At 40.6% G+C, this 25,731-nt stretch overlaps 1 protein-coding gene across 1 annotated transcript in view; it reads left to right on the plus strand.

The window, feature by feature from the left end:
- Window positions 1-15,957: 15,957 nt before the first annotated feature.
- The window catches only part of PPP4R4 (protein phosphatase 4 regulatory subunit 4), an 82,379-nt gene continuing 72,605 nt past the window's right edge, over window positions 15,958-25,731 (plus strand). The window contains exons 1-2 of the mRNA XM_070931533.1: window positions 15,958-15,996; window positions 16,134-16,207. The gene's annotated coding sequence lies outside the window, so the exon portion shown is untranslated. The remainder of the gene's footprint in view (window positions 15,997-16,133; window positions 16,208-25,731) is intronic.

Here is a 25,731-nt window from a genome sequence, read left to right on the forward strand (position 1 = left end):
TTATAACAACTGTTAACACGCAATGGATGCAGTGGTGGGATTCAGCCAGTTCGCACCACTTTGGGAGAACCGGTTGTTAACTTTCTGAGCAGTTTGGCAAATTGGTTGTTGGAAGAAATCATTAGGGCAGAAAATCGGTTGTTAAATTACTTGAATCCCACCACTGGATGGATGTTATAGCCAAAACAGAAATGGGTTTTTCGCTGAGGTTAATTTGTATTTGGGACTGGATGGGACAAGATTTTCAGCAAGTAATGAGATGTTTTCCCCATACGTCCCTTTACTATACTACTAATGAAGGAGGAAAATTTGGCATTATCGGTTGATGGCTACTAATTGTAACTATATCGACTGTGTTTACGTGACTAGAGCTATAGCCTATAAGGTAAAGATAAAGGTTCCCCTCGCACATATTTGCTAGTTGTTCCCGACTCTAGGGGGCGGTGCTCATCTCCGTTTCAAAGCCGAAGAGCCAGCACTGTCTGAAGACGTCTCCATGATCATGTGCCCGGCATGTCTCAATGCCAAAGATGCACGGAACGCTTGTTACCTTCCCACCAAAGGTGGTCCCTATTTTTCTATTTGCATTTTTTACGTGCTTTTGAACTGCTAGGTTGGCAGAAGCTGGAACAAGTAACGGGAGCTCACCCCCTTACGCAGCACTAGGGATTCAAACCGCTGAACTGCCGACCTTTCCATCGACAAGCTCAGCATTTTAGCCACCGAGCCTATATGTAACCTAAAAAAATTAGAACGACCAGTAGATGAAAGCAAGGAAGTTTTTGCTAGCATCTTTTGTCCAACTGAATCTTCGCATATTCATAATTAAATTAAGAATAGTTTATGCTTTTAAACTGATGTTAGGTGTTTATCTAACATAGGCTAATCTGTAAAGGATTATGAAGGAGCATCTGGGAATGCTTGAGCAAGAATAGAAAATTTTAAAAAATCATGGAAGAATGCAGTGGCAACCTATTTCCCTACAATGTCAAGAAACTAGGATACTGACCAAAAATTGAGAGTGAATTTGAGGGCATCTTTATTTAAATGTAAGCACAGTACCCCCTATGCTAATTCTAAAATTGGAAATGAAATAGCATCTGGAAAAAGAAGAAAAATTGGCCTAAGTGCTTGTAATAAAACACTTTCAGTAAGATTTATTAAAAAAGAAACCACAACTGTCTTCCAGCAATCTAAAAGCCAATTTTACAAAAGCATATTATTCAACAGATATTTCCAGCAAGATGGAAAAGCTCTTTTCAATTAATAAAACCAGAATTAGTTCCCATTGCAATTCAGATCCCAAACTCCTTGCAAAACGGTACTTAACTGCAGATAACAATATAATAATACCATGAACTCAACAGTATTCTATTTGATTTTGTAGTGAAAATATGGATTTAATGGATTAAATTTCATAAATAGAGCTGTGGACTCAAATTTATGTGATTATCACAGGATACAAAACATCCCAAAATATAAAAAGCAAAAGACAGTAAAATACTTTCTGTTCACATGTTGATAACAGCTGAAGAAAGGACTCCTGCGGAAGCAATGGCAAACTAAAGACAGCTCCGTAAGAAGCGGAGTTGACAACCATGGTGAAAAGGAAATGGGTGAAGGAATTAGCTGCTTGGATTTCTCTTGGGATAAAGGAGCACTTGGGCCTGCTCACAGGGCTCCATATAGTTAGTCCTCGACTTACAACCACAATTGAATCCAAAATGTCTGTTGTTAAGTGAGACATTTGTTAAGTGAATTTTGCCCAATTTTACGACATTTCTTGCCACAGGTGTTCAGTGAATCACAGCAGTTGGTAAGTTAGTAACCTGGTTGTTAAGTGAACCTGGCTTCCCTATTGACTTTGCTCGTCAGAAAGTTGCAAAAAGTAATCACATGACCCTGTGACACTGCAATGGTCATAAATATGAACCAGTTGCCAAGCATCTGAATTTTGATCACATCAGCATGGGGATACTGCAAAGGTCGTAACTCTGAAAAATGGTCACAAGTCACTTTTTTCAGTGCTGTTGTAACTATGAGCAGTCACTAAATGAACTGTTGTAAATCGAGGACTACCTGTATAGATTATAACCATGACAGGACCATAAATTTAGCAATCTCTCTCAGGTTTCAGAGCTCTGGGAGCCAGGAGAATCAGCTTTGCTAAAGCTGCAGTTTGGAGCTTTCAAAGACACACTAGATTTGTCCACTTCATTTCTTATCACTTTTATTGGAAAATGGCTCGTACAGATAGTCCTCAACTTATATGCACAATTGGGACTGGAATCTGTCTCTGAGCAAAAGTGGTTGTTAACTGAGACATCACGTTGAGTACCCACATGACTGCTTTGCTCAACAACCACAATCCTGGCACTCCTTTTTGTGTTCATTAAGCAATTATGTGGGTTAAGTGGATGGGGGCCTAGGTAAGGAGCATGGGGTTCCTCAGGAGGGTGAGGGAGGATCTGGGAGGCTCTACTCAGGAGCTGAAAATCCTCTCTGCTGAAATCTTTGCAGGTTTTCAGTCTGAACAGAGAGAGACACTCAGGTGTGGCTGCACCAGGTCCTTCATCCTCCTGAGGTACCTCATGTTTCTTTTCTTACTGCATTGCCTCCCTGTTCAGAAGCTGAAAATCCTCCCTGCCAAAATTCAAGCAAGTTTTTCAACCCCTGAGCAAAGAGAAAGTTGTGTGCAGCCTGCACCTGGCTTCCCTCACTTGCCTGATGCAAAGCACCCCACTTTTCTTACCTTACCACCAATTCTTCCATCTAGGATTTCAGCCCCATTTGTGCAATCTACTGCTATGGACTCTGTTTATAGTCCGAAGCAGTTACTAAAATGCCCTTTTCGGCCCAACTATACTAGGCAGAAAGTGCATGTCTGCCTTCCATTGATGCTTAATTACCCTAAAATAAAACTTTTGATTAACACCTAGTTTGAATTATTGAAAGGTTGCACACTGCACACCGCAACACATATCATTTCTCCTTTACATTTTTGCTATTCTGGCCCAGAAATATGAATTTAAATGCTACCTCAGTGGTTTCCTTTCCTTAGCTATATTGCTTTCTCCTTCATGTTTTTTTATCGAGAGAAGTACTTTGCTTGGAGTAGCCCTGCACTGTAAGGAGATAAAGCATGTCATTTTCTCTTCTGTGATTGAAGGCTCTTGAGAATGGATCTTGGCAAAGAAAAGATGATGGTGGTTTTTGAGTTATGTATGAAGACAGACAGATGGCTGAAACAGCTTCTCTTGCAATGTGACACCCAGGCAGAGACTGCAAATGAGATTTTTGGCAAAGGGAAGGTGGGGCCAAAATTACTGCAATAATACAGTTGATTATTTCTTTTATCATACTAAATGGCTGCCCATCTCCCAGACAAGTGACTCTGGATGGCGTACAAGAAAGCTAAAAACAATGCAATATGTACAAATACAATATTATTTTTATTAAAAATGAAGAATTAGAAAAGGCATAAAACAAAAAATATATATTGAGTGAAGAGTATGTGTTAATGACACTGGAGCCATCTCATTATTTCACCAATTCCCTAGGATCTTCAGGCCTAATGACACAACCAGGTCTTAAGGGGCTTCTAGAAAATTAAAAGGAACGAGGCCATCCTCACTTCAGAGAGAAGGATGTTCCATAAAGCCGGGGCAACAGCAGAAAAGGCCCATCGCCTTGGACCTGCAAAGTGAAGCTCCCTAACTGACAGGACTCACAATATGCCCTCTCTGCTAGATCTGGCAGATGTAAGCAGGAGAGGAGACAGTCCCTTAAATAACCAGGTCCTTTCCCACTTAGGGCTTTAAAGGTCAAAAGCAGCACCTTGAATTGGATCCAAAAGAGACTGCTAACCAATGCAGCCTTGGAGCAGAGGGATAACATGTTCTTTTGGAAACACACAACTGCCTGTGCTGTTGCATTCTGTACCAGTTGTACAAGCTTCTACATTCTTTTCAAGAGCAGTTCCATGTAGAATTTATTACATTAGAATGCATTACAGTATTCCAACTGGAGGTGACTCTTGAGTAGAGGCCACTGAATGGGTGTAAATTAACACACAATACAATATTGAGTAAAAGCCCCCCTAGACACAACTGCTGTTTGCTCTTTGAGCAGGAGTTGTGAGTCTAAGGGAACCAAATTGTATAGAGTGTGGGGCATCACTAGAGATGGTATAGTCCTAGAACCGGTGGGCTCCAAAGCCACTCAGGGTTCAGTTGAAGCCTATTGTTTTTCTTCCAGAGTCTCACAGGATCCACAAGATGTCCACAGCATCACTTAATTGCAAGGGGCAAAGATTAACATTTGGGCACTATCTAACAAAATAAAATTCAATGGTGAAAATGGGTATGTCTAGTTTAATGAAAAGAAGGACTAGGGGAGACATGATAGCAGTGTTCCAATATCTCAGGGGCTGCCACAAAGAAGAGGGAGTCAAGCTATTCTCCAAAGCACCTGAGGGTAGGACAAGAAGCAATGGGTGGAAACTAATCAAGGGACATGGTAGCTCAGTGGCTAAGACACTAAGCTTGTCAATCGGAAGGTTGGCAATTCAACAGTTGAATCCCTAGTGCCGCGTAACGGGGTGAGCTCCTGTTACTTCTCCCAGCTTCTGCCAACCTAGCCGTTTGAAAGCACATAAAAAATGCAAGTAGAAAAACAGAGACCACTTTGGTGGGAAGGTAACATGAAGATGTTGGATAACCATTTGTCTGAAGTGGCTCCGTTGCAAACCGGTAGTAAAGATAGGTAGAACCCACCCCTGCTCTGCACCCCATTTATCACATGAAACAGGTCTGCAAAATGGCTATCCATAGATGCCATAAGGGTGGAGAAGTACTAATTTTTTGCTGCCTTTACTGCTACCAAATAGGCCTTAATAGCAGTTCTAAGCTATGTCTGGCCGAATTTGTTCTGTGTAGAACACAAGCAATATCCTGAATGTTTCTCTGATTTCATCAGTTTTAACTGCTTCATAAACATAGGGAGTGGTGGGATCCACATCCAATCTAAAGCCTCCGCTACCTTGTTATTTCAAGTTGTGACCAAGTGGTCATCAAGTGGTGATGAACATGCAGCAGACCAGAAGGAACAATCTCCAACTCCCTCTGAAACCCATTAAGGTGTGTCAGTTGCCAGGGCAGGTTAATATAATGGGTTCCGCCTCTCTGTAATGGATGGTGGTGCCACAGAATCTCATAGTGATCAGGGCATGATCTGACCACGACATCAAAAACTCCCCCCGTTTCAGATTATATGGCCACTGTTCCAACAGGAATACCAGATCCAGTTTGTGTGACCGCTGTCCTGTGTCAGGCTCCAGATGATTTCGGATAGGCCTATGGCCATCATGGTGGCCATGAGCTCCTTAGCATATCTCAGACTCTACTTACAGATAAGGCAAATTGAACTCCATAAGTCTGGAGAATTCCACTGCCAACCCAGAGTTGGAGTCATCTGAGGCAGGAAGTTGGTATGTAGCAGGGAGGCTGGTACAACAGCAACACTCCCAACCTACAGCCCAAGTTAATGAATAGGGTGTCACCTCCAGTGAACTGTAAATAGAGCAAGAGCTATAGTAGATGGTGATAATGAGGCAAAAGGGGACTCATCCAGATCCAGATTTTGTTGCTGGTTTTCTTGTTTGTTTTTTGGAAAGAATGATAGGTTTTATTTTTTTTATTCTTGTTTTCTAAATGGTGTTAAATTCATTTTAGAAATTGCACAATTTTCATATGTTTTTTCTTAGAAAGTTGGAGAACAATGCTGATAATTTGTAACAACTGCAGTAGATGAAGCTCTGTGGGCCACAGGAAACCTTGGGTGCACCTCCTTGGATTTTTAATACATAAACCCTTTTGCTGGCCAATCCAGAAATATCAGAATTAAACCTAGGAATTGGTTTGATAAGAAACTGCATATAAGCAGTGGTGGGATTCAGCCAGTTCGTACCACTTCGGGAGAACCAGTTGTTAACTTTCTGAGCAGTTTGGCAAACTGGTTGTTGGAAGAAATCATTAGGGCAGAGAACCGGTTGTTAAATTACTTGAATCTCACCACTGCATATAAGCCATGTGTTCTATCATTATACCATGGTCATTCCTAAAATGTATTATCACATGCCACATATTAAGTTGTTACAGACATAGTTGCAGTATGTGCAGTGTATAAACATAGCATACAGTATGTGAACATGGGAAAATTTGAGATTTGTGATGGCAAAATGGAAATGATGAACCATCCATGATTCTGGTTTATTATTTCTTTGGTTTGAACATGGTGCTGTTCTAGATCATTCACTGGCTGATAATGACTCAGATAAAAATAATTAAAAAAATAAAATCAATATCCTAAAGATGAATTTTAAAAAAAAACAGCAGCCATAAATGTCTATTCAACAGAACAATTTTCTTCTGGCTAAAACAAGCTATCAATTACTCTCAAATGCACGAAAGAATGAATGTGTCTTTACAGCCCACTTAAATCCATAAGGAGATGAATTGCTTGTGACAAAGAATTTCATCACTGTAGTGTAATAGCTCAAATGACATTTTTCTTTCTACATTGGCACACATTTTATTTCTCAGATGGGGGGAGGTATAGGTTCTGCAGCTAACCATGCTAGAATAATGACGAATAAGTAATGATGTCATGATAGAAACCAGATGTAGGTGCAAGTGAATTAAGTTTTATTTGCCTCTGCCCCTCATGTCTGATTATAATGTGTGTGTGTGTGTTCAGGAGATTTGCTAGGTATACATGTATGCTTTGCTGTGGTTGGGTTTTGTTACGTTTTCTCTTCTTTCATTCTCTAATACATATTCTCTTACAAAATTTGGATTGTGCTATCTATGGCTTGCTGTAGATAGATACAACATAGATGAAGGGACAGAAAGCTTCCCCACATGATTTCCTGTTTGTCTGATGTTTGAATTTGAACTCTCTATTAATTTTCTTAGGACCAAACTAACAGAAACAAAGAGTAAGACATTGGCACCTGCTCAACTGAAGACCTCTTAAAGGCAGGCCTTTTCTCTGGCCATACCTATTCAACAGAATGCCTTGAGAGATTTGAAAAACAACACTTCTGTTCCTTTGCCAATGAGTTGAAAAATGCCTTTCTCTCCAATATTACCACAGTATGCAGTTCGAAAAGAGGCAACCTCCTAATTTCCTCATAGAATTAATAGAAGAATGTGTAGCGATTGCCACTTGCATTTGTTTCCATTACACCCTATTTGTCTGTTTCTCAAATGAAGTTCCTCTATAAGGCCTGGGGTCATCTTTTGCCTGTTCTATGTCTCTATGGTTAAGAGGAAATTAACATAATAGTGTTGCTTCTTGTATATCAGACTGCTCAGAGAAATTCATCATTTTGTCTTGAGAATGTCCAATAGTAATGTTTATATTTACTATAAAGATCCAAGCTTCTCTCCAGTTGAATGCTGCAGTTTCCTTCTACGAATGGAGAAGAACTGCCTGATCCCCTTTAACAGGTAGTTCTGCCTGTTTTATGACCCTTTCTGCTACTTAACAACCACACATGGGAAAACCAGAATGCAGTTATAAAATTAGGTCAGGTCACATGCTGAACCTATTTACACCTGCCATGAGTCATGTCCATAATTCTGGGCTCAATCATGGTTGTAAGTCAGGGACTACCTGTAATATAAAATAGCAATAGCAATAGCATTTAGACTTACATACCGCTTTACAGTGCTTTACAGCCCTCTCTAAGTGGTTTTACAGTCAGCATATTGCCCCCAGCAATTTGGGTCCTTATTTTACCTGCCTCAGGAGGATGGAAGGATGAGTCAACCTTGAGCCTGGTGAGATTTGAACTGCCAAATTGCAGGCAGCCCCGACAGTCAGCAGAAGTAGCCTGCAGTACTGCACTCTAACTACTGTGCCACCATGGTAAAATGGTCTTCATTTCTGGCTGCTCATTGTAATACCTGTCATCAGGTTATCAACTCTCACTGAATTTGGTCATGATTGTCTTCACTTTGGGGTCATTGGTATTTAATTGAATGTATTTAGAATGCTTCTAATTTTATACTAGGACTTAATATGTATAATAACTAGTGGATTTTAAGGTGCATATTTTTGATATACACCAAATAACTAGGATGTTTCTTTAAAAAAATTGAATCACAGAATGCTGCATCATAAAGACACAATTCTTCGCAGATATGTACATTCCCATAGAGCACGGGTGTCAAACTCACTGCGTCACATAGCTGTCACATAATGTTTCACAATGTTTTTTCCCTTCGTGGAGTTGGAATGGGTGCAGCCTGCGTGTGAGATGCATCCAGCCCATGAGCCACCAGTTTTGACACCTCTGCCATAGAGCTTAATGGCATTTACCTGCCCAATTGTGATAGTTTTCCAAGTGTGGAATCATCTAGATGTGCTGGAAAAAATTCCTAGCTGTGAAAGAAAAATATTAATGCCAAACCTCTGAAGTTACCAGGTTGTGGCAAGTGACATTAAAACTTTCCTGTAGTATCTAGAAATAAATTCAGGTTGCTCTTGGTTTGGGTTTTGCACCATTAGCTTAATTTCTTCTGTGACAGAATAATTTCAATATTTAGTAATTTCTATTGTACATACAGAGTTAATAATTGCAAAATGGCGTTACCTACTTGGTGCACCTGTCTGCTGAGTCCATTGAAACACATTGACTATGTTTACCTACACACTGTCACATCATGCTTAGATAACCAAGATTGACTCTATATGAAGCTACTCTAGAAGTCCATCTGGAAATTGTAATATCTCTGTTGCAGGTGATGCATTGGCCAGCACATGTCAACTCAAAGGGCTAGTAGTTACCAATAAAGACTTTGATCCTAGGTATTTCTGAGACTGTATTCAGAATAAAATCTGCTCACCAATGCAAAGGAGCAGACGGGGCATGCTGCAAATACCCATGTTAAGGAAAATGGAGAGGTAAAGTTTAAGAAATGAGCCCTTGCTCTGCCCTTTTGCATTTGCAGCAGCTTGCCTCATATCAGGGTGGCTTTGCCTTACTAATATCCAGGGAGGCAGTGAAAATACTACTTTTTAAGAACTTTTCAGGCATGTTTATGGTGCAGGTGGTTGTGTTAACTGGTGGTTATATGGAGTTTGATTATTATGCTGATGCTGTGAATTAATTGGGGAGCACATGCTTGATTTCAACTTCTCTTTACAGTACATGATGATAATGACAGATTACATTTATAGATCACTGATTCCCTAAGGACTCTCAGGGGTATATAAATACAAATAATTATACATAAGAAAAATAAAGAGTAAACAATATTAATGAAAGACAGTGAAGGATGTTAAATTAACCAAACCAAATAACTATGGGGTCAATCCCCCTCCATCAATTGGATCCCTATTTTTTTTTCTGGACAGATTGGACTGATTTAATCTAGAGAATGCATTGCTGCAGATAAGTAAGCAGCAAGCTATGTAAAACTAGTTTGAGATTGTAGATTAGAATCAGCACTATAAAGGCACTCAAAACCATATGGTTACTAATATAAACCCTGGAGCATTGGAGTAATGTGCTCCTATTGGTGAATGTCAGTCAGCATATGGGCCATTGCATTCTGAATCTACTGTACCTGAGTGAACTTAAAGCAACCCCATAGGTGTGGGGGCACCTACCCTCTGGAATCAGCTGCCTCCAGAGATAAGGAGAATCCAAGACCTCGGTGCCTTCCACCGTTCCCTTAAAACCTTCTTTTTCCAGCAAGCTGGGCTGGCCTAACACTTTTTAAAATGTTTTTAATTGTTTGTTATTGTTTTTAATCATGGGGCCAAATTTTTATATATATATATATATATATATATATATATATATATATATATATATATATATATATATATATATATAATTGTATTTTAATGTTTGTAGTTTATGTTTTTATTTGGCTGTTCACCGCCCTGAGTCCTCAGGGAGAAGGACGGTATACAAATTTAAAAATAAATAAATAAATAAATAAATAAATAAATAAATAAATAAATATAGACTGTGTTACATTAGTCAAGCAGATATAAGCCCTGCTAGATAGACCTGGCCAAGAAATCAACTCCACAAGAAATCTAAATCTGATTGAGCTGTTTCTCCTCCTCCTCCTCCTCCTCCTTATAATTCAGTGAATTAGAGAGGCATCTATCTCCCTGAGCAACTTCCAAATGGTAACTCTTCGTTGTGGTCTTAAAAAATGCTTCAGCGTCCTTTTCCTGGATTACAATTCTTGCATATTTCCATCAAGGTCATCTTCCTTAATGTCTACATCAGGTGTTGATGAGAGCATGAATCATCACAGCAAGATCATCCTGCTCCATGTAGGGGTGCAACTGGTGCATTAGCCAAAGCTGTTTGCCATAGGCTCTACCTGCTGTTCTAGCAAGAGCTGTGAGTCTAGAAGAGTTGCCAAATCACAAATCTGCTCCTTCATTAGTGCTACTGTAGGATATATTTATAAAAATGTCCTTCATCATTCTGGCACACGTGTCTTCTCTATTTCTGGACATCTATCAGAGGCCTGGGAGTTTGATGTTCTGCCTGCCTGTCTGTCTGTCCTACAGGATGCTAGCCCTCCTGTTTCCCATGACCTATGTAATCTCCCTTCTGGAGATGACCTGGGTCTAGTCAATATACAGTATTGTGCAGATCTTCCTGTACATAATGTCAGCTACTTGGTTGTGCCGTTTAATGTATGCTGTTCTTGCCTATATCATATAGCCTGCCACTATGTGCCAGTCTGTGAGGCCTCTACATACTCTCTACCCCAAGTCCTATCTAGTGTGGTAGACTTCTGCTTCTATAGAACAGGCACCTAGTGCTATAATTTTGTTGCTATGATGAATGCCTCTATGATATCTTTTAGTCCAGCCCTTTCCAATATCGGCCACCTCATCTATCTGTTGATGGCCCATCCTAGGCAGGCTCTGGTTTAATCATGGTGTTTCCTCTGCTTAATCTTCCTCTCATGTCTGTTCCTGCTCAGGTATTCTCTCAGCAGTTCTTCTTTGGGTGCCATCTTATTGATATACTCTTGGATACTCTGGGTTTCATTCAGACCACTGCTTTTGACACTCATCACCCCTTGCCTGCCCTCTTTCTGATTGGTGCATAGTCTCTGAGTATTGAACTTGGGATGAAAATTTCCATAGATGGTGAGGATTTGTAAAACAGGTGGTAAAGAAGGATGATTAAAGACAGCTACTGTATCCTCTAAATCTAATATATTCCTTCAAATTGCTTTATTCCTTTTGGGAGATGGGGATGATTATATTTAAATCCATGCACATGTTTTTGACCAAATAATACAACAAAATAATTTGTGCTCTTGAAAAAAAAAGGTATTTTGAGGATTTTTTTCCATTAGTTTAACTGTAATTCCTATTTAAATATGTTGCATAAGACTGCTAGTTTTTCTTGAAGAGTAGAATATTTATCTTGAAAAGCAACACAACTAAAAGCAGTATCAAGTTTTGATCTATAAGAACATCTCCTATAAATAAATACCTAGAATACAGATGCCAAACTGTCAATTTCACAATCTTTGATTAAAAATATGACTACTACTTAATACGGCTTTCAGTTTGTTGCTAAGAAACTGCTGCTTCATAGTTTCATTATTATCATTTGCAGAAATGTTTTTGCTTCCTTGTATCTTAGTGATTTCTCATTATGAAAGGGTAATATGAACAAACATGAAATCAAATAACAAACCACTTTATTTAATTTATAACTCAATCTTGGTTCTGCTATTAGATTTTTTTCTAGGACAACATACAAGAGGAAAAGAGATACAGAAGCAGTGTTCTTATCCTGAAAATAACTGAACTTCTAAGAAATACAATAATGACAATCTTTACTGGAAGATACCATCAGCATTGGAAGGCTGGGTTTAACTGAGATTAGATAACGTATTTAAGGTTCAATATAGTATATAGTTATTATTGTTATATTTTAACTCCAGCTTTAAATATAGTATATTCTCCATGTTATTCTCACAGCAACCACACACGAAATAGATTAGTCTGAGAAATGACAGATTCATCTGGTAAATTTAATTGAATATCATCATGTAAAAGACAGGGTCCTAATCAAACTGTATATCACATTGTGACCAGCTGCAAGATGAGAGCATAAAGCAGTCCTGATTTTTTTCACAAAAACGATACTGTGCTTCAATGGTTAGATAGCCTAGACATTGTATCTGAATATAGAACTTTTGAACATTTATATTTTACTGTGTTTCTAATCAAGGTGAAATGTTAATATATATTGCAAGTCCATGTATGATATGCCATATGCTAAAATAAATAAATCAATGTAAAAGGAATGTAAGAGAAACATTTTTCATGACTTAAAGGGAACAGGTTTTCTTTACCTATTTGTTAGTACTGAAATCCACATCTCCAGTGGAGCTGTATGATGGGAGAACTATAATATGAACCACATGCTAGAAGCCTCAGAAAATATAATAATGTCCACCACCGAGGCAGATTTGAAACAGCTACCAATTGCAATGTCTATATATTGCTTACACATTTAGAATGTGCTGTTACTGAAGAACAAGAGTGTTACTCTGTTCATTCCAAGAGGCTCCTCATTGGGCTGTGATTGACTACTGTGGGAAAGGAATGTTATACTGCATGGAACTTTTGTCTCTTTCAATTGATGATACTTTTATTATTAAAACCTACCTGAAATAAATAAAATTACTAACAAAGCATGGTCAAAATGGGGCAATGTGATAGACTTCTATATACTAAGCTGCAGGACTCAGAAACCAAGCAAGGTCAAAGCAGGCTAGGGCTTGGAAGGGACCTAACTAGCAATCTTAAGAGCTACCCTTATAAGGTCCTTTGGGAAATAAGTTGCAACATATATAAATGAAAAACCATTTCTATATGTTGCCAGGAAAACTAAATGGATGTGCCCATGAATCATTTAGGAACTGAGCTCTGCTGGAAAGAAACATAACCTTTACTTTTTGGGGTGGCTGTTTTTTGGCAGGTTGAGAAACAGCCTTATTCATGCATTTGCGTCATGCCATGATGTTAACTGGATTGGTTTTGGCTTAAGGTGTGAATCCAGTCATTTTATGTTTAATAAGCTAAACAATGTCTAAGCAAGGCTGTACTTGGCTGTATATGAATCCAGCTATAAAGAACCTGGCCCAAAGGCATCAAGCAAAAACCGCAGCCCCCCCCCCCATCTCAGCAACAGGACTCAGAAAAACGGCAGCAAATAATCAGAGTAGATTACTACTCTGCAGTCAAAACCACAGGGAAAAATCGACATTTTAAAAAACTCTTGACTAATAACCTCAGGGGTAGAGTTAATGCGTGGGCCTGCAAAATGACCCCGGGGCTGGACTAAACGGGGAGAGGGGGGGGTGAAAGAGACGGGGCAGCCCTCGTCCTCGCTTAAAGGCGTTTACATTCGGAGAGTCCTTTTTGCCCCGCCGCGGCCCCGGTAGCTGCTTGTTACCCTGGCGACGGGCTCTGCGCAGCCACTACCAGCAAGAGGCGAAGGCGGCTCCTACTCTTTCCGATCTCCGCACGGCGGCTTTGGGCCTCGCGAGTCGTGCGGGGGTGGGTGGGGGGAGCAAGGAGTCTGCCCGGAGGGCCCGCTCGTTTTGGCCGCGGAGCGAGAATAAGCTTCCAGGGCCCATGAAGCCGGACCACTACAGCGGGCCCTAAGTGGCCCCATTGCTAAGGCTCCCTCTTTCTCTCTCTCTCTCTCTTTCCCTACGCCTCAGCTGGGACTCAGCCGGTCGGTGAACAGATTGGCTCGCAAGTCCCTCCCGCCCGTCGTCCCCTCGCCTTCTCGGGGAGGACAGCGGGCCGTCTTGGGGACGAAGAGGAGTAGAACCTAATACACACACAGACACACATGTAGGAGCTACTCTTAGCACGAACTATCGCAGAGAAACCTCTAGAAAGCTTATCTTGGCGCCACACACCCGATACAACGTCTGTTCTCCATCAGAAATTCTTGCCCAGAAGATTCGTCCCCAGTTTTCTCCTCCGACGTCCTCTTTCCCCGCCAAAGTTCCCCCTCCTGCCTGGGAATCTACGAATAGCCCTCTCCTCGTAACTAAGCTGCTTTCTTCATTTTCTCCCCCTCTTTCGATCCACCACACCGTAAAATGACTGGCTAACTGTACGTCCTTCCCTTTTCAAAAGACCCCCCCTCTTTTTTTTTTTAAGATTTAAAGTTTTTGGTTTTTTTTTTTAAGGATACGGAATTGCTCTTTGCCTCGCATGTCCTCTCCATCCCTATTTTTGGCTTCCTGTCGGATTTTGCCGGCCGCCTCCTCTTCCCACTACTACCACCATCATCACCGCCTTTGAATTGGACTTGAACGCCTAAAGCTGCCTCCGATTTCATAACCAGGAGAAAAGAAAGAAAGAAAAAAAGAAAGAAAAGTTGCCACCTCGGACCAGAGCCTTCCCCTCCTCCCTCTTTTTTTTTCTTTTTTTCTCTTTTTGCTTCTCATCCGCCCACCCCTCCACCCCCAACCCGCCGGCCGACGAGAGCAAAAGGGAGAAGAGGGCGTGTGTATGCGCGCGCGCGTGTGCGGAGGTGGGGAAATGTTGGTGTCTCCTTCTCCCTGGAAACGGCGGAGGAACTGAGGCGAAAGTCAAGCAGCGGGAGAGAAAGTTTCCTTGCCGAAACCTGGGCCGGGTAGCGAGGGATGCTTTCAGAGCCGAACGAACATCGGCGGAGAGCTGTGGTGCTGCCGCATTGTGTTTGCTGAGGATCTTCCCGCCTGGTGGGGGCTCAGCTTCCTACGAGGAGGAGGGAGCAGCTGGAGCGAAGCAGCTTCTATCGCCCACCTTCGCTAGTACATCTTTTAGAGGAGAGAGGTCCTCCGGGTTTTGTTTTGTTTTATTTTGGGGTGGGTTTTTTTGCTCTTTTTCGGGCCTCAGTGCAATGTGAAGCGTGCCCACTAAAAACCCTGATTTGCCAAGAATTGGAGCGTCAACCTAGTACATGCATCCGATAATCATCTTCTCATACAAAATGGATTTTAGCCAAAACAATCTGTTTGGTTATATAGAAGATCTGCAGGAACTTACTATCATTGAAAGGCCGGTGCGCAGGAGCTTAAAGGTATTTATATGTGCTGTATGAATCTATCGGTTTTTTTTTTTTTAAAAAAAGAAAAATAGATAAATCAAATCGCAGTTATTTCAGACCCGAACCTCTTAAACAATGTGATGGCATCTTTTTCTGCAGGCTTAGCATATTTTAAATTGGAAAGATGTTTTGCATAGATAAGGTAATGAATCTCAGCAGTGGTTGTAATGCTTTTAGAAATGGCATTTGAGATGTGGGGGAGAGAAATCCTAGATAGCAACTGCTTTGATTTCAGTAACTTTTATGGTTATATAATTTTTATCTTTTATTATAGTGACTGATTTAAAATGTTAATTGCCTCATTTTTGGAATGCTATCAGATTATGAGAATTAAAATTAAAGGCCTTAAAACTATATCTGAAACCTGTCATAGGCTTCCAGGAGACTGTTCCAGAGAAAGTGGCTTAAAAATTACTGGCTGTCATTCTGGTTCAAAAATTGAGGAGGAGGACAAGTGGTAGCTCATATTTGTCTCTGGTTCTTTTCTTTCTATTTGTAGTTTATCAAATAGCAGAGCAAAGGCCCTTATTTAAGGCCTTGGAGAGCAGTGCCAATTAAAATAGATAACACTGGAGAAAATAGTCAGCAATCTGACTCATAGAAGTCAAATACATGACCAATTTGAAGCTAGCACACTTTTATCTTCCATTAGTATTTCTTTTAATTACATTTATTTTCATTTAATTTCTTGTGTTTCAGGCAGAATTCATACTTACTCTGGAATAAGTAAAAGTGGTCCTGGTGATGAATAGTACAATCCTATGCATGCCTACTCAGAAGTAAGCCCCTTTGAATTCATCGGGACTTACTTGCAGGTAAGTGTGTGTGGGATTGTAATATAAATATACTTGTGGCATTGAACGTTCAAATTTGAAAGTGGAGATAGTTGTTAACAAATTGAAGTATGGAGCTGAGATGTCAATAATGTTAATTTCTGTATCATATCTGACAGACACCAGAAGAAATAGAGAGACTGACAGTTGATGAAGAACTCAATGATATTGAAAGGGCTGTGTATCTACTCAGGTATAGTTTAGATACTATCATTTTAGTACCTTTTATTTAAATGTTTCCTTCTCCACATTCTTAGTAATTTTATTTCTTGAGTTCTGAGTTGTAATGATACTGTAAAAGGAAGATTAAAATAATGTGTGACAGTAAGACTCTATTAAACCTACATGGCAATATAGTCTTATACGAGAATGGTTGCTAAGCTATTTTTGGGCGTTATACTTTAACCTTGCTCTTGTTTGAAAGTTACAAAACTGAATGATGATATTAATAAGACTGATACTGATTCACTTTATATTTATAGAACAGTTTTTACTATGATTATGCAGCAATTCAGATTTTTGGCTCCTTCAAAAGCTATGTAGTAATGGAAACTTTTAAAGGGTACGTTTTTAGGATGAGAAATATTTAAATCTGTATTGGCTTTTAATCATAGTTTAATTTTTTATCTGTATTTCCTTATAAAATGTATAGTTGCTTTTGCCTTTTAAAATGCATACTTAAGCACCATTTAATTGCCTAGAGCACTATTTGCCTAGAAGTCAGATTTTTGACTTTTTGGAGAAGGTACAATGCTGAATGATTTTGATATAGGCTGGCCCCTTTACACAGTGTTAACTGAAAGAGGTGCCAGCTGTAAAGTTTCTTTAAATTTGATCAGTTATATTTAGTGCTTTTGAGAGTCATGTTTTTTTTGAAAATGAAGCTTTTACTTTGCTAATAGCTACCACTTTTTTCAACCTTTTATATATTTTATAATTGTCCTGTCTATTAAATACCTTCATCTTTCATTGGTTCTTTTAAATATCTTATAGTAAACAAAATGTTATTGTAGAATACTTGTTTGGAGTCATTATGTCCTTTTTCAGTGTTAATATATACTATTTGTTCAAATGTTGAATAATTACAAGGAATTTATTGAGGTGGGTAGAATGGGTAAAATAGAATTTCAGTCCTTCTAAACCTAGACAGACAATCTAGGAACCTATTCTAGCAGCAAACCAATATTTTATTTAAAAAAAGTTATAAAGTTCTTTCTGACCCTACAAAATCCATTTCCAATATCTTCATTAAGTAGGCATAGGATGGAACAATGTTTGCTCGACAGAGTAACAGAGGCCATACTCATCATCATTGGTGACTCATTTGATAACACCTACCTTTTTCTTAGTATGTGGTTGCTATAAAGATGCAAGGCAGGTTTGTGCTACTTTATTTCTCATAAGAATACATTTGGTAGCTGGCAAGGGTGGATAATATATTTTCACGGGATGCATGTAAACCTTAGATGCTTTTATAAAATTCAAAAATTTCATGATATGAGGTAATAATAACAAATGTGGATAAGGATCATTAGATTGATTTTTATGGTTTTGTGTTTTCAGGGTTAGGGTTTATTTTGATTCATTGATTTTTAAAAAAAATATAATTATAGTTGTTACTTTTTGAACAAATTGCATATGAGTATGAATGAAAAGCAAGTTCATTCAGCCCTTGTTAAAAACAGATAATAAAATACAATGCTCTGTAAAATGTCATCTAAAAACCCTTGTGTTACCAATATGCAGGTACAAGCTTTTCTTTTTTACAGTTTAGAAAATAAGTTACTGTGCATTGCCGGTTTCTTGGAAGTGATCCTGGTCTCAGATTCTCTTTGGGTGTTTCTTATAGATTCCTGGGCTTAGAGAGTACTTCTTCCAGACTAGATTTTATAACTTCTGATGCAAAGTAGAAATTATTTATTTAATTTATATACAACCCATCTTATTCTGAAGAGCGACTTTGGGCAGCTTATAATTAAAATCATAAATATTAAAAATATTAAAAACATTAACTTCAAAGATAATAATTTGAATGAAGGCAGATGAAATATAGCTGTGTGTTTATTTTTAAAGCTTATGAACATAATAGCATGACATCAGCTTAAGTTTCCTTATATATTGTCCTTTCCATGTTAAACTCCAAATAACCTTCTGTTGGAGGTTACACTTTAGTACAGAGTCACAAAGTGAAGAGCAAGTAATATCCATATTTTTGTTATTCTGTTATCATATTTGTGGCCATATATTACCAGTAACCAGGATGTTACTGATTTGACTGGAGCCTATTCTTTGCTGTAATATCATCTCCTTTAGTTGTTTTTAAATTGTGGGTTGGTTTGGTCTAAAAATATATTGTATGTAGTGTGCCTTGTCCTTCCCATGTACATTTTATAGTGTGCCTTGTTCCTGCCGTAGAGTTTTTGAACAAATTAACCTCTATCTTGTGATAGTGTACACAAATAAATCTTGCTTTATTATAGATATTACAGCAATGAGGCCTACTTGATTATGTATATAAATGTAAGGTATGTAAATTCAAGGCTGCTGCTATGTTTCCAGTATAAGTGTACTCTTGAAGGGAATGTGAAGTGATCCAATATAAAGAACTTGTTTCTGTATATATTTGTTCCATACCAAAACTATGCAATACCTTAGGTCAGTGTTGGCGAACCTTTTTGGGACTGAGTGCTGAAACGGGAGCATGCCCACGCCCATGTGCCAAAAACCAAAAGATCAGACTGGCCTTCTGGTTTCTGGTGTGCATGCACACGTGAAGACCACCTGTCCGGTGTACTATGCACTATTTTGGGAGCTATGACGAATTGGATGAGTTCTTGGTGGCGCTCCATCTCCAGTCTGGAGCTGTTCTGTTAGCAGTGGCAGGGGGCTCTGCCTATCAATGTCCCATCGACCTGTTCAAAATGGATGGGGCGTGCTAGGGGTCTTGTGCCTATCCCTAGCTGTTGGACTTTGGGGAGGCTGATCAGACGTCTGGTACAGTTTGTGTCTATGACAGCTTCTACCCCCCCCTTGGGTTCCTTTTTCTGGCACTACAGTCTGGGTTTTAATAGTGAAGGGGTGGATGGCTTCACTTACCATTGGGTCGTCTTTGCTGCTGCTGCCTTCGGCAGAACCCAGAAGGGTTTCTCTGGCTGGAGGGTTTCTCTGGCTGGAGTTTCCTCATCCCCAGTTGGAAGAAGAGGAACCTCAACAGCCTGTTGGCAATTCTCCCCTTGTCCTGTGGCTTCCTCGGGGTTCTTTTCCCTCAGGGTGCAGAGGGGGTCCGGACCTGAGGAACTGGGGCTGGGGCCAGGCACTCTTACACTCTGTGTCCATGCTGACTGCATTGGTAGCACTTGATCGTCCCAGGCAGCGTGGGCTGCGGCACGTTGGTTAGCTTGACTGGAGTTAAGCAGCCTAGAGTTCTTTTTGCTGGTTTCTCAGCAATTGGCTTCTGATGGGGATGGATTTCCAGATCCATGGCCACTGCTGTGTTGTACCAGGCTTGTATACGCTCTGGAACTCCCCTGATGCCACAGGCTTGTCTGAGGTCCGGGTCTAGGGCTTCTTTGAAGTGGTAGATGAGAAAGTGTTCAGGCCAGTCTCTCAGTTTTCCAGCCAGTCTCCAGAATTCCCACACTAATTCTTTGGGGGGGCCGGCCTGCTTGCTTCAGCGCTTTGATCTGGCCTTCGGCTTCTATCCAGTGGGCTGTACCATCAAACCGGCCTCGGAGCAGTTGGATGAACTCATCCGCATCTTCTAGCTCTGGGGCTCCTTTATCATGTAGTTCAGCTATCCATTCTGCTGCTTCTCCTTCATTCATGCCATCTGCAATTGATGAAATCATGTCCCGATCGGTATGATATTGGTCCCCATAGTGATCAGTGTGGGACCAGACCTGATTGAGGAAGTAGGCCAGTTTCCCTGGGGTCCTGTCGAACGTTGCTCTAAAAACTGTGGAGGTGGAGTGGCTGGCGGGGCTGGTAATGGGGCCGGTGCTGGCTGTGGGACAGGCGCCTGTGGCAGGGCCGGAGCTGGCGTCCATTGATATTGAACTCATCCCTGGCCAGGGTAGAAGGCCCAGCCAGGGGGTATCTGGTCAGCTGGAGACAATCTGAAGACTAGCGGCTGAGGGGAGGTATTAGGCCTAGGCCCGTGATGGCAAACCTATGGCACACGTGCCAAAGGTGGCATGCGGAGCCCTCTGCGGGCACGCGAGCCATCGCCTAGCTCAGCTCCACTGCACATGCGCATCCTGCCGGCCAGCTGATTTTCAGGTCTGCCCTGCAAGTGGCAGGTGTGGGGAGACCTACCTTTCTCCTCACTTTCTGCTGCCTGTGCCTTCCCAGATCTCCAGAGATTCCCCTCCCAGTGATGTTTTGGGAGGCGAGGCTTTTTTCCCTCCCCCCCCAGCCGTTTTGGGAGGCAAAGGCTTTTCTTCCTCCTCCCAGCCGTTTTGGAAGCTTTTGGAAGCTAACCATGGCTCAGGGCAAGGTTATCTTCGAGACCGCCTTCTACCGTATAGCTCCCAGCAACCAGTAAGATCCCACAGAGTTGGTCTCTTCCGGGTCCTGTCAGCTAAATAATGCCGGCTGGCAGGCCCATGGGGGAGGGCCTTCTCTGTGGCTGTCCCAGCTCTCTGGAACCAGTTACCTCCTGAGGTCCGGACCATCCCCACCCTATTGGCTTTCCGAGAAGCGGTGAAGACCTGGCTTTTCTGGCAGGCCTGGGGCCGTTGATCTCGCTCTTGCGATCCGGCGAGATCCAGCCATGAATGGTATGAATGAGTTTTAATGTTTTTAATGTTTTTAATTTTAAAATATTTTTTATTAGGATTTTAAATGTATTGTGAGCCGCCCTGAGTCTTTGGAGAGGAGTGGCATATAAATTGAATTAAATTGAAATTGAAATTTTTTCCCCCTCCCAGTCGTTTTGGAAGCTTCCCCCCCCCCTCCCAGCCATTTTGGGAGGCAAAGGCTTTTTTCCCTCCCCCCCAGCCGTTTTGGGAGACAAAAGCTTTCCCCCCCCTCCGAGTCATTTTGGAAGCTTTCCCCCACACCCCAGCCGTTTTGGGAGGTAAAGGCTTCCCCCCCGGTGCTGTTTTGGGATGTGAGGCCAAAAGGGCGGGTTGTGCACACATGCAGGGGTCACGCACGCATGCCGGGGGGTTGCGCGCATGTGCAGAGGGGTGGGGCATGTGGGAGAGGCATTGCATTATGGGTGTGGACATGTGCATGCGCACAATAGCGTGCGCACCCACGCTTTTGGCACCCGAAGGAAAAAAGGTTAGCCATCATTGGCCTGGGTAGTCCCAATGATGGTCCTTGTAGTGCTGGATTGGATTGGGCCAACGGACCCTGCTGCTGCCCTGTTCCTACTCCAGCAGGAGCTGTCATTCTGGTAGACCGGGCCCGATGAGGAAGGCTCAGCTTTGTGCCGAGTGGAACAAGGCTGATACCTGCTGGGCATCACTGTGATCCCCTGGCCCAGAAAGGTGAATGTGGGCTGAGTCAGAATCCAGCTGGGTGTGCCGGTACTAGGAGGTTGCGCGAAGCCCCCCCTGTTGAGCTGGTTGAACTGCTAGCGACTGGCTTCGCATTAGCTGCAGCAAGCTCCACTCTCTGGAGTCACTGAGATCAGCCGGTTCTGGTGCTCTCCACTCGAGGGCCTGGGTTTGCTCCACTCTGCTCACCCCCATCTGCTGTTCCTGCAGCATCGCCCCGGTCATCAACTCTTGAGACGGCGTGGCCCTTGCAGCTTCATCCCACAGAGAGGGATCTAGTTGAGTAGCTTGCCAGGGCACTGGCTCTTTGGGCTGGGTGTCCTGTCGGTGTTCTGCTTCAGCAGCCTCCGCTGCCTTCACTACAGATTCGGAAGGGGAGTAGAGGGCCTTGATATGGACCATTGAACTAGTCCCAATGGTTCCCTCTGTGGTCGCCGTTTTCTCCTCCATCATCCCTGAGTCTTGACGCTGCCCAGTATTGGGTCGGTACTCAGGGCTCAGGATCCCGGACAGCACCCCGGAGATCAGGGAGCTGGTTGAAGTTTTAATGCAGATTCGGGTTAATGTCAGGGTTCCAAGTAACACCCTCAACGAAAGAAGACTTTGAGTTCCTCAAAGTTCCATTTTATTAGAGATATCATATTGGCACATCTGGGAAAATCCGAATCTGAAAGCTTCCAGGTTTTCCCCACCCAAAAGAAAGTCCAAGTTCCTTTCCCCTGCACCCACATGTCCATCACATGGTCCAATCAATGCACCATCCCAACTGGAGATGTCTCCCAGTCATGTCATTCCAGGTGCAGGCTGGATGTCCTTGACTCTCAGAAAAATAAATGTTATTACGGCTAGATATCTCTGCTACTCCATGCAATCCCCCCTCCTAGTTTCCCACAGCACTAAGTGTGGAAGCCCTGAAGGTCCAAAGAAAAAGATGGCCTCCGGAGCCGACAACCAGCTGGCCGGCATGCCAGAACTCGGAAGAGCAACCGACGACGGCTCGCGTGCCCGGAGAGATGGCTCTGTGTGCCACATCCGGCACGTGTGGCGTAGGTTCACTATCACGGCCTTAGGTAGCCTCATCTGAAAATTTGATCTCTAAATTTTGTTAATATTCAGTAATGAAATGTTTTGATGTGTTTTTAAAGTTTGCTTTCTGGACTATTTTATACTATATAAAATTTATATTGAAAGTAATCTCGTTTACAATTTTTAAACTGCCCACAGTTGGGTGGTATATACATTTAATAATTAATGTAATGTACATCTAATAAGTAAATAAACATTTAAAAATTATTTGGTAACTCTGCTATCTGATTGCATGAGAATGCTCAATCTGTGATCTTTAATTTTCTTTTTATTATTCTAATCCTCCTAAATCCTCTGTATGCTCTCAATTAAATGAGTGATTACTACCTCCTGTTGATAGAAGTATTTTCAATAGTAGAAGGCCTTAAATTGATTACTATGATTACTATCACAAGATAGTAGATCCACTTATATTGGAAACAATTTTTATTCATACTCAGATTGTTAAATAAATAACATATAGTTATTAGATTAAAATATCCAATTTTTTATTTAAAAAATAGAACTTTAACTAGTGAGAATTATCCTTGATGGAGTACAGAAATTAAAGAAACTGCACAAAATGTATCCTGTTATTAGTTATAGATAAATTTTCAAATCTTTAAAGATACAAAGAATTCAATTAAAATGTCACAAATGTTAATCATCCCCCCTAACAAGGAATCATCCCCAGTTTTCAGAGCAATGGTGAAATAGATACATAGTTAAAAAAAAAAAAAGGGCAAAGATGCTTTGGGGGGGGGGTGTCCCATGTTATGCCATTGTTTTCACCCAAGTTGGGTTTTTTGTTTGCTTGCTCTTTTGTTTTTACTTTTCAATCAGGCCAGCATTCCCAGAGTTTCCATCCAAATACTGATTATAGCAAACCTTAGTTACCTTTTGTGATCAGCCAAGATTGCCCAAATATTGCCACCTGCTGAAATGTAAATATAGTATTGTAAATCTGCTTCTGAGAAGAGATTAGGATCAAATGAGTTTCTTGGAGAGTGTTCCATAAATTCTGGACCCCTGTAAAAAGTACCTTAAATGATACTTTACTTAGTAAAGGATTGGACATAAATGCCATTATGCAATGATAGGATCTTGAGTTTGTGACTATGTAATGTTATGGATTTCTTTATAAGAATGACTTAAAGTATTGTAAGGAGAATATGAAGATCTGAAGCCTAAATAAAATTGATTTAGCTTTCAAAATAATTATTTCAATTTAGATCAGATTTCCTTGCAAAGAGGACTTCAGTCTACAAAAGCTTCTGCTCAGTGTATTAGTTGTTAGTGTGCAAAGACTTTGGAAGTGCTATAACACAGCATTGCTACCTTTTACTTCATTGTTGTGTTATGTTATCAAAATCTACCTTTCTAAGCAAGCCAGGAAAAGAAGTTTTGCTTTTAATAATTGAAAGCCCTTTTTTAAAGCTGCAGTATGTAATTTAGGGAGCCAATTATTATCAGGGGATGTCTTATTTTGGGGAAAACAGGGTATGAATAAATAAAGTATTGTCATTGTAGTCCTGGTGTCAGTAAAACTCCATTAAGGGCTGCCAGGAATAAGCCTAACCCAATTGTAACCTTGATCAAATAAACCAACTTTATATTTCTTCCTTTTACTTCTAACAATCTTAATTTTAGTCTGTTCAAATAATGTTATAGAACTTGATTTTTTTTCATTTCTTCTTTGTCCCTTATAAATGAGCTTTAATGATTCTCTTTTGTAAATACAATTTAAAAAATATATACCCTACTCTCTTAGTTTATTGTTTGTATGTCCCTTTAATTATTATTAATCAGACTCCTCATGCGGAGCAATTATCTGGAACACTACAGTAATGGGTGATCTATGGTCTTCTACTTTATCTGGAGAGGTTTGAAGAGCTAGTCTAGTTGCTGGTACTTCATTCTTCACCATGGTCATCAGTTCTACTTTTTGCAGAGCTAATCTTCAGTTTGGGGTTTCTTCTTCCAGAAGTCACATTCAATAATGAGAGATTCTGAGGAAATGAGGAGATAAAGGTCATAGTGAGGGAAGTCCAACTGGTGTAAATGGTTGTAAATACAATACACTATTAGGCCTAAGTTAGAGAGGAGCTATCTTATTTGGGTTATCTAGTTTTGGAAATTTAGTTTTTGAACTTCGATATTGTTAAATTGTAATGTCATATACCATATATTTTTACACTGTTATTTCTGTAACTGTTTGTTTTATCTTTCCCCCCTTTTTTTTTCTTGAAAAGGCCTTAAGGCTATTCAATAAAAATACACACTACACTATTAGGATTTGTAGATAAATTACATTGGCTGCAATAAGCAAAGAAAAATAAAACAGAAATATTCCACAAATGAGAATAATTGTCATATGGAAAAATGTGTGGACAGAGATAACATATGGACATTTTCTCTTAAAAAGTCAGTCATTTGAACTCTTAAACTAAATATCTTGAACATGAAATAGTTTATTAAAACTATTTGACATTATCTGGAACCCTAGTAAGTAAACCTATTGTTGGAAAAATTTTTCCTGAGTTTGTTCCCAGCTGGGAAGTAGTCACCAATGCTGAGAAGAAATAGACAGGAAAGCCAGCTGCCAGAAAAGGGATCCTTTAATTCAGAAAGGCAAGTAAAGTAGTGACTCAAGAGTTCCTGGCTTGCAAGCAAACTTGGAAGTGTGACTCTGAGCCTTTTATGCTTAATTCCCCTTTGAAGCTCCTGCAGTTTGATGGGTTTCTGATTGCCCTGGATTTTGTTTTACTGGGTTAATCTTGGTCTCAGGTCTATTGTTTTTCCTGTCCTAGGAGTTAATCCTGCCAGGGAGGCAGGAAAAAGGGAGTTTCAGTTTCCTTGGAGAGTTTATTTTTAGCCTATTCCTCTTATCTTAATGGCTCTACTTGTTCCTTTCAGCTGGTGCTTCTGCCTGGGTTTTTCTTAAAAGGGGGAAGGGCTGGCTTGAGTCTTTTGGCTGTTTGACTGTTTTCTGAGGTTTCTGGTACTGTCCTTTTGGGGTATACTTCCCACATTTATAAAAGCAAATAATTTTGTAGCAGCTTGTCAATGTCAGAATGTAAGTTTATTTCACTCATATTCCAAAAATGTAATAAATTCAGAAGAGCCTTATATTTTTACCTCATTGTGT

This window comes from Pituophis catenifer, unplaced genomic scaffold, assembly GCF_029215685.1.
Source record: "Pituophis catenifer annectens isolate HBS135680 unplaced genomic scaffold, rPitCat1.0.hap2 SCAF_1, whole genome shotgun sequence".
NCBI classification, from domain to species: Eukaryota; Metazoa; Chordata; class Lepidosauria; order Squamata; family Colubridae; genus Pituophis; species Pituophis catenifer.